The sequence below is a fragment of the Macrobrachium nipponense genome, chromosome 2 (genome assembly GCF_015104395.2).
Source record: "Macrobrachium nipponense isolate FS-2020 chromosome 2, ASM1510439v2, whole genome shotgun sequence".
Classification (NCBI taxonomy): domain Eukaryota; kingdom Metazoa; phylum Arthropoda; class Malacostraca; order Decapoda; family Palaemonidae; genus Macrobrachium; species Macrobrachium nipponense.
In genome coordinates, this window is record NC_087201.1 from 80,411,000 (window position 1) to 80,419,755 (window position 8,756).

The following is an 8,756-nucleotide window of genomic DNA, read 5'->3' on the forward strand; positions in this document are numbered from 1 at the left end:
TTCTTTCTATTAAAACGACACGGTGAATCCCGAATTAAGATAATAAGACTTCATTAACTGAAAAGAGTTGTACTAACTTTCATTCCCTATCGATCATCATCATGGCTGCCAACTCCTGAGCACAAATTGAACCGCCCTCCTCTTTTCTCTCTCTCTCTCTCTCTCTCTCTCTCCCAATCCTCTCTCTATCTCTCTCCTCTCTCTCTCTCTTCTCTCTCTCTCTCTCTCTCTCCATACCGGCTATCCGATATGACTGGGAGGACTACCCCAATGATTTTATCATTTCCCTCCTCATTCAATTTGCCCAGGGATAAGACATCGATTTTACGCGCTTTTGGGGGATTCTTACAGGCTCCCATAGCCTACGACGAAAACTTTTTCGAAAGTTTTTTTTTTTTTTTTTCGTCTCTCGCGATCTTTTTCAAGCACAGCCGTCATTATACGTTTATTTAGTAATGTCGTGCTATATTAGTACAAGTGTGTATATAATATATATATATATTATATATATATATATATATATATATATATATATATTATATATATAATATATATATATATTGTAAAAGATTTCTGCCTTCTCTATCTTAAAGTAGAGTAAAATGAACAATCATTCATAATTCAGTACAGTTCTGGTCACCTCTAAAACGCCCACCACTCCTGAGAGATTAGTTCTGAATTACCTCACTTCCACTTTCTGGCGACGGCTATTGCCAGCCTATGTATCGCCGCCATTGAGGAAGACAGCTCTGCTCCCAATTCAGGTACTGTGCAAAGGCTACAAGGTTAAATGCAGTCAGTCAATCTCTATTCTTCGACTACCACCGTAGGTCCTGCGTGTCGTAAAAGGCGACTAAAAGGACAGCTGCTGCCTTGTAGTCTTATTTTTTAGTAAAAGGCTAGGCCTACAGCCAATAACTGTAGAAACTGCTGCTTTGCAGTCTTACTTTTTAGTAAAAGGCTAAGCCCACCACCAATAACTGTAGAAAGTGCTGCCTTGCAATCTTACTTTATAGTAAAAGGTGAGACCCACCGCCAATAACTGTGGTTGACAGCAAGGGCATGCGGTTATAAAAACCTCTGCCAAACCATGCCTGATGTTGTAAGGAATATGATATGGAGAGAAGAGGTATGGTGGAGAATGGTGCCTTTGGTAGAAGGCAGTGGGGAAGGCGCATCAGGCAACCGATCCCTAAATGTAGGGATAACGGTGGGAAAGAAGAAGAAGAATCTCTATTCTTCGACTTCATTCTTTTCATTTTCTTGAGCGAGCCCTGTATGCCCCACATTGATATCGGTCAGTGTTAGAGCATGGTTTAGCCATATTGTATTCTTTTATGCTGTGAGATGCTTGCATAGTTATTAGGAACTCACTAAGGTATTCCATCGGGATGTAACGTAACTGTTTGCTTACTCCCAATGACCAGTAACGTAACTTCCTACCTCCGGTCAGCTAGTCATCCATTACAAGATCAGATTCTTTCTCAATTATCTTTGTACTACGGGACCCTGACATCCCCCTCAAACCTATCAGGTGGTGTCCAATCTTTTACTATAATTGTGTATGTAAATATAATTCGTTGAGCTACCTTTAGAGTTTACGTGATCATAACTCACTCTGAAATAGGACCTACGCCTTCTTTTATTCTTTAGGATTTTTTCCTTTCCTGATCAAGGCTTTCGTGCAGTTGAGTACCCATGTTCGTTGTAATGTAAGATATATATATATATATATATATATATATATATATTTATATATATATATATATATAGTATGTGTATGTGTGTGTGTGTACGGGTATTATATATATTATGATATATATATATGTATATATATGTATATATATTATATATATATATATAATGTATTATAGTGATATATATATATATACATACAATATAACTATATAATAATAGTATCTATAATATATATTATATAATATATATATATTATTTTCCGAGGGTAGAGCTAATGGTGAACCCATTAAAAGACCATTTGTAGCTAAGGTGAATCACGGTGATGTGATAGAATTAATTCATATATATATATATATATATATATATATATATATATATGATAGTATATAATGTGTGTGTGTGGCGTGCGTGTGTGTGTGTGTGTGTGTGTATACAAATATATCGATCCTTCACACAGGTTCCAGCGAGATAGCACTAATAAGCCATTCTACCAAGACACTTAAATTCAGTTCACCTCGTGAATGCATATATTAGCTATCTCCAGCTGAAGTGATTAGACCCGTCTGGACCATCATTTTAGTATTTAGCAGTTATTGCTAGTTTATGGCATTTAGCAGTTATTGCTTTTTACTGTTCTGTAAAAGATAACTACTGAGGTGGCTTTGTCTGTCCGTCCGCAATTTTTTCTGTCCCCCCCCCCCCCCCTCCCCCCCCCCCCCCCCCAGATCTTTAAACTACTGAGGCTGGAGGGCTGCAAATTGGTATGTTGATCATCCACCCTCCAAATTGCACCCTCTAGCCTCAATATTCTTTTTTTATTTAGGGTTAAGGTTAGCAATTATCGTGCATCTGGCACCGCTATAGGCGCGCAACACAGGCCACTACTGGGCCGTGGCTAAAAATTTCATAGGCCGCGACTGAAAATTTCATAGGACGCGGCTGAAAGTTTCTTACAGCATACAGAAAACTCAATTGCGTCGAAGAAACTTCGGTGCATTTATTACTTGTTTTTATAACGTTTAGCAGTTCTAGGTTTTTTTTATAGCGTTCAGCACTTACTGCTCTACAGCCTTTTCCCCTTCCTGTAGTTTTAAGAGAACGTTGTCTAGGCTACTATGTAGGCGATGTTGTTTACAACACTTTAGATCCATTCCTGGTGACATTGATTCCTCGTTAACTGGTTCTTTTTTATGAATAAAAGGAATTATCACTTTGTACCATTCTTCTCTAAAGGAAATTGTTCATTGCTTGCTTAAAACCATCTATATTCCTTGCAGAATAAATTCATGCGTTTACTCCAAATAACAAATATTTTTCAGACAAGATGCATTATGAAACACGCAAGACTGTGCTTGCAAGTCCTCCATTTTGCCGTCTCTCAACCCACTTCAGCACAGGGCCTGTGTTGACGATGGTTAAGAGTCAGGAGATTGCTGTATATATTGATCCGGACCGATAAAATGCCGTCGTCATCGGCATATGCTAATCTGTTGATTGACAGCTGATAATGCCGACGAGATAGCCTCGGTCCTGGGGTAGAGAAGCCTTCATCCGATTAGATTCATTACGCTCCTGGGAAAAATCCAAGAATCAATTCGTTAACGAATTTCGCAATAAAATAGGGGTTCAGGGGAGGAATTTCCCACACCCCGAAAAACCTCCTTCAATTCTGTCCAATGTTTTAGTTTTTGGTCAATTGCGTTGTTCTCACATCGGGCAAATTTTGACTGTAAATCACACTTCAAACGTCTCTCTCTCTTTTTCACTGGACTTCATTTTCCTATCTTCCGTTCTATGTTTCCATACTGGGACCCCCAAGATCACAGGGACGTCACTGACCACCATTTTTCTCTTTCAGGACCCAGTCAACTGGGTATGTAACCTCGGATGGCTTTCGGGAACTTGGGGTTGGAGTGTGCAGCTTTTGGGGACGATTTGGATCAATTACGAGAGATATGCTGCTGTTACCTCGCCCATTACAGGCCAAGTTACTACTAGTACAAGTTTGATTTTGGCAGGTAGTATTTTCGTTTGTCGAGTATCACACTGCAGTTCCTTTGCTGAGATGATGATCAAATGAGTGACTTGCAGTAGGAAACTCATGTATAGTCACACGTATGCCTAAGAGAAGTGTAATGATACCAGTGAATTAAAAAGGTTCTTGAAATTCAAAGAAGAGAACTGAATACAAGTAAACGAAGTAAAATTACCTAGTAATTTTAATTTTTATTTTATGTACAAATTATTCGTCTCTAATTTCACCATTCATACAAATTATAAAATGTATACATCTAATAAGTTTCCTCAAGATAATTCTCAATTTTGTAGTTTTCATTCTGTAGTATGTATGGAAAATTATTTATCCTAAAGAGTATATGGTTATCTTTCAGTTTTTTTTTTTTTTTTTTTTTTTTTTTTAGCGAAGCCTACGCCACTAGTATTTAAACTAGCTCTATCATATCGAGAGAAATACTGAGAATCAATCGTGAAATCAAATATGCTTCTCTCTCTCACTCACCTCATGTCACTTTACAACGGTGATATAGTTTTTTCTTTCTTTTTTTTTCATCAACTTTGGCAGGAACATATTACAATTTTTCTGTATTATAACTGCTCTAGAAGTCGATCGAACCCAGCTGTCACCTTAGTCACGACTCAAAAGATACCTCAAATTTGAACAAACTACCTGTAGAGGCAGATAACTGTATTTCACGTCTTTTCAGGCATTTCGTGGATCTGCGGCGGCGCCTTGGCTGTGATGGTAACCGGAGGCTTCAAGGAATCACCTTTGATCCTCATTTGCACCTGCAGATCTGAACACGACTATTTGGAACCTTTTCTCTACGTTCTGCTTCCTCTTGGTTCAATTACGTTTATTGCTACAGGTGAGGACATGACCCACCTGAAAATACAGCTGTGTTATCAATACCCTTCTAAGAATATTCATCTAGATTTAATCATTATATTAAAAGGTAGAGCCCCAACATTATCAAACTACCGACACTGATTTTTGGGATACATCTGCATCCATGATTTAATTGGAATATTCTTAGGATTAATGAACCCTGTGGAATGTTATGAGGATCTTGTAGACATTTGCATTTTGTGTACTACAAGACGCTTTGCATGTATACACTGCACTGAGAGGCATCTTATGCATAGATGAGACTGCCGGGACATGGTAGTTACACAACGGAAAAGTTATGGAGTCACTGATTCAAACTACAATGTCACTCCTCAAGCTCTTATAAATCAGTTAAAATTTTGTAGTAACTACATTTTGACGACCACATTCGCCCCCCCCCACAAAAAAAAAAAAAAAAGCCCCCAATAAAAAAAAAAAAAAAAAAAAAAAAAAACCTCTTTAACTTGGAGTAAGGATCTTTGGAGATATTCATTCAGAAACTTTCATAAAAACTGTACAACCAGGTTGCTTCTGGACAGCGATAATAGTGACAGCCAAGCGTCAGGGTCGGGTGACAGCCACACGAGACGGCGCCGTTGAGAACGAGAGTAGCGTCGGCAGCTGTGCCCGCCCGAGGTGTCCCTGTCACAGCGAAGTTGAGCTTGTGACCATAGCCAGGAGCTCCTCGCCTTTCTGTCCGCGATGCGCTACAAAAGGCTGGTGGGCCACGTCGCCTAAGCCACAGAATCGTACGCAGGTAACAGGGTGGAAGTTATACAGCTGTTTGTCTTGTATCCTTGACCCAAGCCATATAGTATGTCAAGGTGTCTGCGTATTTCGATAAATTCTTCAAGATTGTTGAGCAGTTATCCGTTTTCGTATTAACTTTTACTTTTGGATTATGCTGTGTTTGTGGCTGATAGGATTTTGTTTTTGACGATTTTCATAATGTTTCTTTAATTGCAAAAATTTGCCATTTTTTCGATTACTTTCCTTTTACTGTGGCCAGGAAAGATGTGAGCTTCAAATTATCGTTCTATAGCCAAGTTTATGCTAGCACATTATACACACACAGATATATATATATATACTATATATATATATATATATATATATATATATATATATATATATATATATATGTGTGTGTGTGTGTGTGTGTGTGTGTCTGTATCTGTATGTATGTATGTATATATATATATATATATATATATTATATATATATATATATATATATATATATATAATATATATATATATACTGCCTTTTTTGTTGTCCTGTGTTGAAAATGCAAGAGTTTTTTTACCACCGCCAGCCTTTACTGTTTATATATATATAATTATATAATATATAATATATATATATATAATTCTAATATATATATCATATATATATATAAATAATAAATATATATATATATAATATGATAAATTATATAAGATATATATATCTATTATCTATATAATATAAGATATATTATATGATTATAATACATGCTAACTCACACGTTGACTTTTGATAGGTTTTACTATCCCTCATTATGCATGGAAGATGGTTTTTCTTACCTATCATAGGCTTAATTACCATTTGTTATACCCTCAGGTATATTTTTCTTTGCCGGTAACAGGCTTACTTTTTTGTATATTAAGTATATTTCATTTCAAGTGTTAAAAGCTATACTGTGTTTTTTTATAGAGACAAATATCTTTTGCTTTACCTGTGACAGGGTTTAAATTATTATCCTATCTATTATTTTTTTCTTACACATGACATGCTTTATTATCTTTTGTCAGACAAGTTTTATCATTTTAAATATTTAATGGTCACACGTGCAAGTATATTTGCGTCACCAGAGACAAGGTTGATTACCTTTGGTTATACTTAGAGCAATGATTAATACCTTTTACGTATATGACAGACTTCGTTGTCCTTTGTTAAACCTGCAAGTATATTTTAAATTTTTTGATGTGACAGGCTTTGTTGTCCTTCGTTATACATATAAGAGCATTTTACAGTTGATGTGACGGGCTTTGTTGTCCTTTGTTATACATGCAAAAACATTTTACATTTTTTATTGACAGGCTTTGTTGTTCTTTGTTATAAATATATATGAACATTTTACATTTGTTGATGTGACAGGCTTTGTTGTCCTTTATTATATATACAAGAAAGTACAATTTTCTTTTCATGTGACAGGCTTTATTGTCCTCAGTCGGTCAGTGGACGGTTCCCCTAGTGATGGGGGTTTCAAACATGGACGCCTCGAAAGAGAAAACAAACCCTCCTCCTCCTCTGTCTTCTGAGCACCATCTGTCCATCACTTACACAGGAGAGATGTCGACTTCGCCCTGCCCGTCCCCTGGACCAAATTCTGTGGGAAACCACGAGGACACTTTCACCTTGGGGGGTATCTACATCGGCTCACTGGAGTCTCACATCAGGGTAAGGAAGTTCCGTTCCTCAGTCTTTCTTCCTCCTTTCATAAAAGGAGATACTGGCCGAATGTCACTTGGAGTTAAAATGATCTTAGTTCTCCTGTACTTTTTTTGAAAACTGGACGCTTTCTTGAAGCATAATTAGTACCTGAAGGTCATAATATTGAAACTTGTTTTAGCGTGCGTGCTTATCAATTACGCATGCTTTGTCAAAGGCATCATTACATTCTGCTTTTGTTTTCATAGCTTACCAAGGACAATGAAAATTGTTGAGATACTGTTATTGAATTTTTCAATCATTCGATGTCAGTACCAATCACCCATTTTGACGAACCTTGTGCTTCACATATGAAAGCATTCCATTTATATATTTTTTTTCTTCTTATCAGACGCACCAAGCTTTCTGCAGCGGACTCAATATCCGTAGCCAAGGATCCCAGACGGGTGAGACGGAAGTGAGTCCACCTGTCATTGAATGGCGATTGAATACCTCTCATTCCTCTGAAAAATTGAAAAAGCCCTCGCTGACTCATGCAGAAGTCCAGTGCAACCCCAAGGATTTCGTTGATGCGTCCCAGGATCAGCAGGCAGTGCACTACATGTTGCAGTTGGCGGGAGAAGTCTGCGTCCGCGACGCAAGAACTCGATTGGCAGGTCGGACTCATCTTGAATACGCGCGGACGGTGCCCGTCTTCCTGCTGACTCTCTGCCAGGCCTTCTTGTGGCTCCCGGTCGCGATAACTGTCCTCGTCGTTAGGTTCAAGGGCTATACTCTAGGAGGATGGGAGGCCATCATTATCACTGTGTGTATAGCAAACCTTTCCCCGGCGTTTGCTCCGCTCCTATATTTTACCGCAGCTAGATGCTCAACAGCATTTTGAAAGTATCCGATGAATTCGTTTCATAAATGATTCAGGTTCTTCACATCGCAGTCTGCATCCAGTTTCTCTGTTTCTATAGTGAACGTGGAAGATTGGGAGATCCATTTCAGTCCTTTATGAACAAGAAAAACAATCACTACTACCTATTTCAACTTGCAAATGGCTATTGTTCCCCAAATAAAAATAGGTTGGTCATTTGTTTGCAAAACATTTTCACCCATAAGCGTTTAAATTATTGATTGGGAAATATATTTCAAAACCTACAGCTTAGTAAAGATTCTTTCTAAGCTGAATTCGTACAGAAGTGAAAAGGAAATTAAATCTAACGTTTAGTGATCATGAAAAAACACCTCTATGTGCATTGTAATTTCATAAAACCAATGCACTAATAATTTCTTAGTTTTCAATCACTATAAATATATCATAAATTTCTACGTCAGAATTTTAGTCAGTCAAAAGTTACAGCAAAAAAAATTTATTGCTCAGTAAGAAAACATTCAAGGTAATAAATATTACAAGTAAAATGAGGTTGCATAATAGGGAGACCTTCACACGAGTGAATTTTGGCCAATTTCAGAACACTGACTTGATACACACAGCTTAACATTTATATGGATCGACTTAGTTGCAATTTAATTTTTATTTTCAGACAATGATAACGAATATTTATGAGAGAATTCTCTGAATTTATGATAACAAAATAAGCTAATGATTGATGGTAATCTGTTGAAAAAGATCCTGGCTATGAGAATCCTGCCCTAATTACTGCCTCGCTTTGTAGACATTCTACTCTTGAGTTATGAGAGCAGCTGGGTGTCTCTATACGCAGAATATTT

General features: G+C 37.2%; 1 long non-coding RNA gene across 1 annotated transcript; it reads left to right on the forward strand.

The window, feature by feature from the left end:
• Positions 1 to 4,446: 4,446 nt before the first annotated feature.
• LOC135221475 (uncharacterized) lies at positions 4,447 to 7,694 on the forward strand. Its single transcript, XR_010315974.1, has 4 exons — positions 4,447 to 4,583; positions 5,128 to 5,360; positions 6,801 to 7,046; positions 7,429 to 7,694. It is a non-coding gene; the product is annotated as an uncharacterized LOC135221475 (long non-coding RNA).
• The last annotated feature ends 1,062 nt before the right edge of the window (positions 7,695 to 8,756 follow it).